The following is a 10,241-nucleotide window of genomic DNA, read 5'->3' on the forward strand; positions in this document are numbered from 1 at the left end:
ACTATTAACAGTTAATCCATATGGATATAATTTCGAAAATAGTTTGGGATACAAAATTCAATTCATTACGCCGTAAGGCGTTTCCCTTTGAAATGAATTGCCCCAGCCGATGCCGTGTCTTATTGTTGACCGAGTTTGGGATACAAAATTCAATTCATTACGTCGTAAGGCGTTTCCCTTTGAAATGAATTGCCCCAGCCGATGTCGTGTCTTATTGTTGACCGTAGATTTGTGGTGTTAGACGATTGAAGGAAGTTTGGTCATTGATCCTCACACTGTCCTTTTGTCTCCCAACCCAATGGCCTCTGTGTCTTCTGAGTTATTGTTCGGGCGGTGGCAGATTAAGCATTTCTTGCTGTCGAGCCTCGCACGGACACTGGAGGCCTTTCCTACGATGGTCATGATTTTCGCCGACTATGAACCCCATTGGCATTGCAATGGAGGGAAAACCCCAGAGGATTTCCTTTCCGTGAAGCCAAGGTTTGAATCCTGCAGCCCGACGGGATCTATATGCTCCATGGACCGGGCCTCATGGGACTGGGACGGAGGCCCCGGGGTTTCGACGGTCTGCGGATGGGATCTCATCTGCAGCCAGAAATACAAAGTTGGGTTTCTGCAGTCTGCGTTCTTTGTCGAGTGTTTGCTCGGTAATTGATATTTTCAGCCCCTGTGCGCTTTTATATCTGACGGCTGATCGCCATTAAGATTTTCTTTCAGTTTCTAATTTATTTTTTGATACAGGTGCAGGGATATCTGGGCATCTATCGGATTCTTCGCTGGGGCATGAGGGTGTCCTGAAGTTGGTCTGCATCTGCAATGCCATTTTTGGTTTCTTGACGGCAATGTCGCCGAATTTCTGGGTTTATTTAATTCTCCGTCTATTGATGGGAATTAGCAATGGTGGCCTAGGGTTGTCGTCATTCGTCTTGGCGACGGAAGCCGTCGGACCGTCCAAGAGAGCACCGGTTGGCATGTCGACTTTCTACTTCTTTTCTCTTGGCATAGCAGTGCTGCCGGCTCTGTCCTACTTTTCCGGCAACTGGAGATATCTGTACGTCGCAGGTTCGATTCCCTCGGCCGTGTATTGCATCTTCGTTCTGCCATTCGTTTGGGAGTCCCCGCGGTGGTACCTGGTGAAGGGCAGGCTGAAAGAAGCCATGGGCATCATGAGATAATAATCATCATCCCTCCATGATTCACATTATAGAAATAATAATTGACATTATCCACATACACAACTCTTGTGATGCATCTTTCTCATATGCTCAGGTCATTTTTTGAAATAAGTGTACTCATCCAATGATGGAGACTCAACACGCATGAGGTACATTAGTCATTTATTCATAAGAATATTTTTCATTTAGTATATTGGGATGTAAAGATTGTGGTTTGAAGTTGGAAATGAATCATGATGCTTGGAAGTTATACTTGTTGCATTATTTCATTTTTGTGGTTATATCCTCCTTCTAGTGAAGTGTAACCATATAGGGACTTGTCCAACCTCATTAAGAATAATAAGCCTAAATAAATTAAAATAGAGTGGCTATATCATTTCATACTCAACACCTTCCATGCATCCCTTTTTTCCATTCTCCTGTCTTTTAACTTACTTAGTGTCATTAGTTTGCAAGTTTCTTACTTGTCTCATTAAACCGATCGAGTATGATGTGTAAGGGTGTCCCTCCATCATCAAAGTTGAAATTTTGCTCATATCCACCAACATAAAATAAAAAATAAAACTTTACAAAAACAAAAATAAAAAAAATAACCACACAAAACATTAAAATAATATTTGTTAAATAAATTAAATCCCTCTAAACTCATGTTAGATTTATATTTAAAATAAATCTAAATTAATTCTATTGGAAAAAATGGTGTCCATTTTCCCTGCATTTCATTTCATAAAAAATGAACACCACTCCATTCAAGTACAGCCTTTGACATGTTACAAAAATTGAAAGATCCATATAACCAGCATCCATATGCTCTTAATCCGTGCTGCTATGAAGCCTTCACATGGGTCCCCTCGACCTAAAATTATTTAATGAGAAAGTTCAAAGGGGAGGTGCATTTTCGAACGGGCTCGCCTTTTAACAACCTGCGGATCCTCACTTGATTGTCCGTGCTGCACTAATTTGTTTATCCTGTCGCACAAAAATTCTGTTTTCAATGACAAATTTTACAAGTAATAATAATTTTTTAAGATACAGTGAGCGTTTACAATGATTCAGTGCATGGTTTAACGACGTTTTAGGAGCTAGCCATGGGAGATTTCAGAAGACTATGCTGCTGCTGATGCCTAGAGAGGTTTGTCTATTTTGTTCATGTGTGAAGTCTCGAGGAGACTGCATTTGTAGTTGGGACACTGTTTCCTGCACCTTAAAGGCCTGCTTAGACCTTCATAAACAAAGTTACATTCAAATGAAGCATGCCAACCGAGCCAACATACTAAATAAGTAGCTTCCACTAGGTATTTAGTCATATATTCTCTGTTTGATATGTGCTTATTTATTTTTTATTTTTCAACTTGAAAGGGTGTACCTAATGTCTGTGCATATCCTTCTTACTTCCAGAACACCTAGAATAGGTTACATCATTTGCATTATCAAAAGTAGAATCACAACACACGCAAACAAATACATACGCCCACCAAGCACAAGAAAATAGTGTGATGGCTATCAACTTTTTTAAATCAAACTTGTAATAATCTCAATAATAAATCTAATGTTCTTTAGAGAAGACCTGCTACTCTAGTTTTTGTTGGGTTTCGTACAGTTTATAGTGTATCATAAGGAAATACATTTCTTGAAGGGATTGCATCAGAAGGCTCAACGGACCTTTGAGCATTTTTGTAGGGGTTTATGTTATCCAATCATTAAAATTTTTGATAAAATTAGTCTGGACTATCCACATGCCTATTTTTTTCAATAAATTTGAAGAAGTGCATGTTTTTGCTTTAATAATATGTATACTCCTAAATTTTATGAACTGTAGTTTTGTGGGCCAATTGTTTTCTGTATTGTACGGTATCCACATTTGAATTCAGATTCTATCTTGATAACTATCATTTCTTAGTATGTTTTTATGAATATATTGCATTGTAAGTGTTCTCTCTTCTTACATTGGACAAGAGAATACGGCTGTCTTTGACAATGTGAAGTTGTGGAAGATGCAAAACTTCCCTTGCTTTACATGAGCCAACTTGACCTTCAATAGAAATGTTGCTGAACACAATGAGAAGTTTCATGCTTCTTTAGAGAGCATCCCGAAAGGCTTGTGTAATTCCTGCTTTGTTTTGGTTGATGCCTTGTTGAGGAATCATTGAGACTCATCATGGTTTTGTGGTCCAATCAGAACCTATTCAATACTCACCTTCGTTGACTATATTAGTCGAACACAAACCCTGTCAAAACTCTCAAGCCAGTAGGGCTCGGGCACAATGTTAGTTCCTCAATATGGTGATCAAAGTCTGTCTTCAACATTACAATTGTCTTCACGCATCCTTTTTCTAAATGAATCTATATTACATGCGCTTGAAGAACTAGCTTTGAAGTCTCTATTCTCAGGCAATGTTCAGGTCTAAGTTCATGTAGGCAATTCTATGTTGAAATTATACTTGCATACCAGAATCTTATATTGGCAGAAGACCGTTACTCAAATGTCTGCCAAAAAGAGAACCCATTTTGACACACCACCTATGCAGAGGAAGAAGCTTCACAAGTGTTTGGGCTCCTTTTCTCTATCATGGCGGGGAAGTAGCCAAGAGTAAATATCTCTACAGGCATGAAGTCCAATAAAAATAATGTATAAGGCATATTTGACAACCAACAATTGCATCTAAAATGAAAAATATGTTCCCGGCCTTTCAGAAAATGTGGAGTCTAGCAGAATGTGAGGTCGTCATTATCATCGAAATTCCAACCATATATGAATCTTTCAGTCTTATGGTATTATGGGACAATAACATCACTGATATATGAACTATATATCAAGCTTTTAATCCTAAAATATAAGTGATGGATGCTTCATTACAAAGCCTAGAAGTATTCTTTCAAATGTAACAATTGGATGATGCACAGAAGTTGATGCTAATAGAAGTCCGTATGGAGTGACGAACCCATAACATGGTGGTGGGCTCTTGTACGAGAAGCCTTCTTTCAAATATAACAATTGAATGATGCACAAAAGTTGATGCTAAAAGAAGTCAGTATGGAGTGACCAACCCTTAACATGGCGGTGGGCTCTTCTACGAGACTTAGTCAACTCAAATTCACCTCCTACACAAACTTTGATATGCTTCAAGCAAGAAATGCAAGATAGGTTATACCTGAAGGGGAAAGCAAAGGAAATCATGAAGCAATGGATTCATGTAAGGCAAGTACCTAGTCAAAGGCATCAAACAATATTTTTGATGGCTTCAAGTCCATGGTGACGAATTGGAAGTTCCTCGACTCACTTCTCAGAGGACTCTCAACCAAAATATCCAAAGAAAAATGGACCTGCTTAGTATAAATGCTTTGGAGAATGCTTTACATGTAGCTTTCGAGTTTGAGGCCAAAGCTTCAGAAGAAAATGTACTAAGCCTCCACCAACTAAAGTAAGGTTCTCAAAGCCTTATCTTTTAGAACCGTCTCTATTAGTAACTCAGAGCAGCCTTTAAATTAGGGAAATGATTAAACAATAGATAAAATTGGCCAACGCTTATCAAAAATTCCATCCAGCCAAATAGTCGATGCTCAATCCTACTTTATATTTTCTAAGTGCAACCAATAACTCCACGAGGATAACATGATCCCTATTTAGCAAATACACCCCCTGCCTGCTCAAATGGTTGGTACCTATAATCATAGCCCTGTATGGATAAAAATGATGACTACGAGTTACATTGGCTCTATACATTGATGGCAGTTTCTTTAGCTTTGCCAACAATCATTGTACTCTAGTATAGACTAAATGGACACTGGAATTTCCGTTATCTAGAAGATCGAATCTTACCCAAGGAATTCACAAAAGTTGTTGCCAACCCACAACTGGTTGAAAATAATCTCCATCATCATAACCAACTTTATGCCCATAATATGCACAAATGGTAACACATGATACATCTCCCAAACCAACGGAGTCCAACTAAAGTCTAATCCGAGATCCTCCATTCTCAACACTTTATACATAAAAAAACTTGTTTGTAATCGACCTCTCTTTGCACTTTTTGGGGCAATTGCTAGTTATATTAAGTTACTTGAAAAATCGGTCTCCTACAATGTATTTTAGGTATTAGAGGAGGGAAATGGTTATTTCCATTAATTGAGGAATCATTTAGGCAATTTCAGTCTTGTAGAAAAGATTTGTGTTGGCTCAACCTGGGCTCGAAACTTTTTTGTTGTCATCTAGTTAATGAATGCATTAGGTTGACCATAACAAAATATCCATTTTCAGAATACACATTATCATCCACCCTTGCTTTCAACAATGCCCATTCACATGTCGTTATTCTTCCCCACTCTATGCCTTACCACTCTATGCCTTACGGCGTTTCCTTTGCAACATAAGGTGCAAATGCTAGTTTTAATTTAATTTTACAACACTTTTTTAATTGAATTTAAAAGGGAAAATGTTACAATTTGAGATATATCTAAACGAATCGTCTAACGAGGCGGAGGAATTTCAAAAAATCTTGTAGAGGCAGTGTTTGAATCATGTTTTTGATGGTGGAAATAGATTCAGCACTATCAAAAATGTGTAGGACACCTAAAATTTTGAAGTTTAACAACTATAACTTGGATTTACAAAAATCCTTGCCAGATTTTCTCTAAATATGACCAGAATTTCCATAACTTTCCAGGCAACTCCTCCATCTCGTTAAACTACGCGTATCTAAACACTCTATCTTCATGACTACTAAAAATATTCCCATAGAAATTAAATTAAGATTTTAAAAAATTAAGCTAAGATGGATCTATGCTGGTTATATATATATATATATATAAAGAACCAGCATAGATCCATCTTAGCTAAGGATCCAAGTGATGAGAGCAAGCAAATTGACTAATTATAATATATTAAATATAGTGCATGGCTTTTTAAATTTTTTCATTATTTTATTTTCTTTGACATGATTGATCCAAAATATACGTTCAATATTTTACAACCAATTAATTTTTTTTAATTTAGATAATTTCTTAAACACAATACAATGTGATCAAGTTTAAGAGAGAGGGAGGGAGATAGTGAAAAAGTTGGAGCAGAGAGAGAGAGAGAAAGAGAGAGTGATGGGGGGGGGGAGAGGGAGTGAGAAGAAGGAAGAGAGAGGAGAGAGAGAGAAATGGATTTGGAGTGGGGGAGAGAGGGAGGAAAGAAAAAAGACATAGAGAGAGAGAGGTGGAGAGAGAGAGGGGTGAGAAGGGAGAGATGGAGAGAGAGTGAGGGAGAGAGGATAGGAGGGAAGAGAAATAAGAGGAGAGGATATAGCTAGTTAGTGAAGGGGAAGGGAGAGAGATGGAGACATAGAGATGGAGAAGGATAGGGGGGATAGTGATAGAGTTGGAAGGAAGAGAGAGAGAGAGGGAGAGTGATTTGGGGGGAGAGATAGAGGGAGGTGGGAGATAAGGGATAGAGAGGAAGGAATATAGAGATGAGGGGAGAGAGATGGAATTGGAGGGGGTTGGAGAGAGAGGGAATGAGAAAAACATAGAGGGAGAAATGTGGAGAGAGAGAGGACGTGAAAAGGGAGTCATGGAGAGAGAGTGAGGGAGAGAGGAGAGAAATAGAGAATAGAGAGAAGGATACAAATAGAGAGGGAGAGAAGGGGAAGAGAGGGAGAGAGAGTGTGTGTATTTTTGGGGGGTGAGATAGAGAGGGAATAAAAAAGAGACAAAAATACAAATATAGATATTATATAGTATTATATAACCAACCTAGATCCATATTAACCCTATAACTATCAAGTGTCGAGAGATTCTCGAGGTGCAAACATTTCCTCAAGTTTTTCACTAGAAAAAAAGTTTACACCTCGAGAGATTGGACCCCTCTCGGTGCTTGATAGATTCGGGGTTAAGATGGATCTAGGTCAGTTAATATGAAATTAAAGTAGTTTTTCTTTGAAATTATAGTCTTACAAATTAAAATTTCCCTACAAATTAATTTCAAATTGGAACTAGATCCAATTATAGATTCAATGAATAGATTTTTAAAAAATACATAAAATAATTTTTTTGTTAAAAATTATATTTTTAAAATTACAAATTATTAGAGATAAATAATGCAAAGTTGGCACCATGTGAGGCTGAAAAAGTTTTTAATGAAGGACAACCTTTCAACCAATCTTTAACAACATTTCAATCCCCTATCACTTGTAAGTTTGGATTGCTTGACACAATTAAGATGACTAACATAAAAACGTAATTCATATTATTGTAGTATTTTTTAGGTAATTGTATTTTTGTTCTTAGACTAAATTAGTCATTCATGTTAGTCATTTTTTGTTGTATTACTTATTAGATAGTCACATATTTTAATTCGCAACTAAGTTAGTTATTTAGGTTAGTCGTTTTTAATTTGGTCACTTAATATTGCTCATTTTTTGTAGTATTTCACTTGGAAAAGCCGTGGTGACTAATGTTTTTAGTCACCTAGTCACTAATTGCTCATTTTATACTAATGTCTAATTCTTTAAAAGGTGTTAGCTCAAAGGAAGAGCATCTTCTTTACAAGTAGAAGGTATGTGGTTCGATTCCATTGTACCTTGTTATTCAGATGGAATGACGATGATTAGTTTTTGGTGAAGAAGTTTCTTTTTACTATCACCAATGAGCTTCTGGTAAAATTTTCTACCCTCACCAAAATATGAAATGGAAATGGTCAATGAACACCACCATATATATGCATCAATAGTGATGGCCATGAAAGGTCCATCACCATAAATCACTGATGTTCATATGAAATGGTGATGGTCAATGAACATCACCACATATATATGCATTAATAGTGATGGTCATGAAAGGTCCATCACAATAAATCATTGTTGTTCATATGAAATGGTGATGGTCACTATCCGTCATTATAATCATTATTGGTGACAGACCTTGAATGTCACCACAACACCTATACTTTTGGCGACACCACCATTGGTGATGTTCAATTTTTTGGTGATGGAGGCTAAGGTTTGTCACTGTTGCTCATATGAAATGGTGATGGTCACTATCCTTCATTATAAATATTTATTGGTGACAGACCTTGAATGTCACCATAACACCTATACTTTTGGCGACGCCACCTTTGGTGACATTCAATTTTTGGTGACGAAGGCTCTTTTGACCGTCACCAATGAGCTTATGATGGCATTTTTCGACCCTCACCAATGACCTTTTTTGTTGTAGTGTAAGAAATAATACGTGGGATGTTGCCTTTGTAAGAATCAAACATTGATGGGAGTTCAAGGTGATTTTGTTCGAGCCACCTATAGATCTTAGACAAGTATTTTCTTGTGCTTTCGTTCTTCATTCCGTTAGGTCCACCTTATTTAGTATCATTTCAAATTCAAACATTTAGGACCTACACTAATACTAGTTAGATGAATGAGAATAACTCAAATTTTTATATTAGGAATTTTATTTATGTGGATGCTAATAATGAGATCCATGTATAGTAAATTACATTTGAGTAATATATTCTTAGTACCCAAACTAATAGTAATCAAGTGTCAGGAGCAACCCAAGTGATATCATTGTTATGCATATCAATATTCAAAAAAGGAAACACATGCTCAAACATTGTTATCTAAACTTATGTATACCCTAGGTCATAATATAAGTGAGAACCTTGGGTCGGTTTTACTTTGGAAAATTGACTTATTTAATTGAAAGTTCATTTCATGGATTTTATCCATGGGGTTAGTGATGTCAACTAGTGGAGGGTTTACCATAGAAAGAGACCCTAACTACCTAAAATTTTATTTATGGAAAATCCTTTTTAGATATGGATATATTTTACTTTTGAGGTGGGGATATAGGAATTGTGCTCACAACTAATTATTATTTTTCATTATTCATGTAAGATTTTTGGGTGCATTAACATTTCTGCAATAGTTCAATACATGCCATGGGGTGCCATTGTTGTTCTAGAATGGTGAATTAATGGAGGGAGAAAACACAATATCCATGTTGGAAGAGTGCAAAGCCTTGCTTTAGTTAGTGAAGTTGAGACCATAATAGCCTTATGGGGAGAGTGTTGAGCCTATATTACACAATAACCTAGTGGGAAGAGTGTTGAGCCAAAATCACATGATATCCCCTTGGGGTGAGTGTTGATACAATGACCAAGATCCTTTATCTACCCACTAGTTAGTGAAGATGATTACCAATATCAGTGAAGTTAGGTCGATTTGAGCATGTACTCATGTTCTGCATAGGCATTGTGGATGACACTGGTTTACCTAAAAGAAAGATCATGCATTAATTTCATTGAACTAATGCTATTTCCAAGTTGAAAAAAAGGTGCAGTACAAGTTTCAATGTTGAAAATGCTAACCAATAATATGTGGGATGCTGCCTTTGTAAGAGTCAAACATTGATGGGTGTTTAAGTTGATTCTGTTCTAGCCATCTATAGATCTCAGTCAAGTATTGTCTTGTGCTTTTTTTCTTTAGTCCCCTAGGTCCAACTTATTTAGTATCATTTCAAACATTTGTACAAACTTTGTCAGTTGATAGGACCTTACTCCAATAAGAAATTGAGCACAACAAAAACACTTGCAGATTCAACATGTACGATTAGAAAAGTTCGCACGAGTCCTTCCTATTATCAAATTTTACTTCTTTTGATGCATGTGAAAGAACCATTTAGGTTGACCCTAAGTACCACCAGTAGAAATATTGAATTTAAACCATATGAAAATACTAAACACTCTTAATGGAAAAATAATTGCCTCTTTTATTATTCGAAGCATCCATTGTATCTATATATTGTTCATAAACATCAAAATTTTAATAATGGTAGTGAAAAAACATCTTGCACAAAGAAATAATTAGATCATACTATCAAGACAAGAACCTTCAAATTATTAATGACACCATTGTGTAGAGATGTAGATAATGGGAATTTAACACATGCCTCAATCTTGCCAGAATATAAAATTTTGAGTGATTGGTTTCTTGTAAATGTACTCCACAACATGCTATAATGTGATATGTGTATGCACATATTTTCTCAAGCTCCACACAGGAGAAGGTTTTAGAACTAAGAAAT

General features: G+C 36.6%; 1 pseudogene; it reads left to right on the top strand.

The window, feature by feature from the left end:
* The first annotated feature begins 298 nt into the window (after positions 1-298).
* Positions 299-1,175, top strand: LOC149192197 (organic cation/carnitine transporter 4 pseudogene; annotated as a pseudogene).
* The last annotated feature ends 9,066 nt before the right edge of the window (positions 1,176-10,241 follow it).

Source organism: Pinus tabuliformis, chromosome 2_2 (assembly GCF_031772625.1).
Source record: "Pinus tabuliformis cultivar Carrire ecotype Pingquan chromosome 2_2, CPIR1, whole genome shotgun sequence".
In the NCBI taxonomy this organism is placed as follows: Eukaryota; Viridiplantae; Streptophyta; class Pinopsida; order Pinales; family Pinaceae; genus Pinus; species Pinus tabuliformis.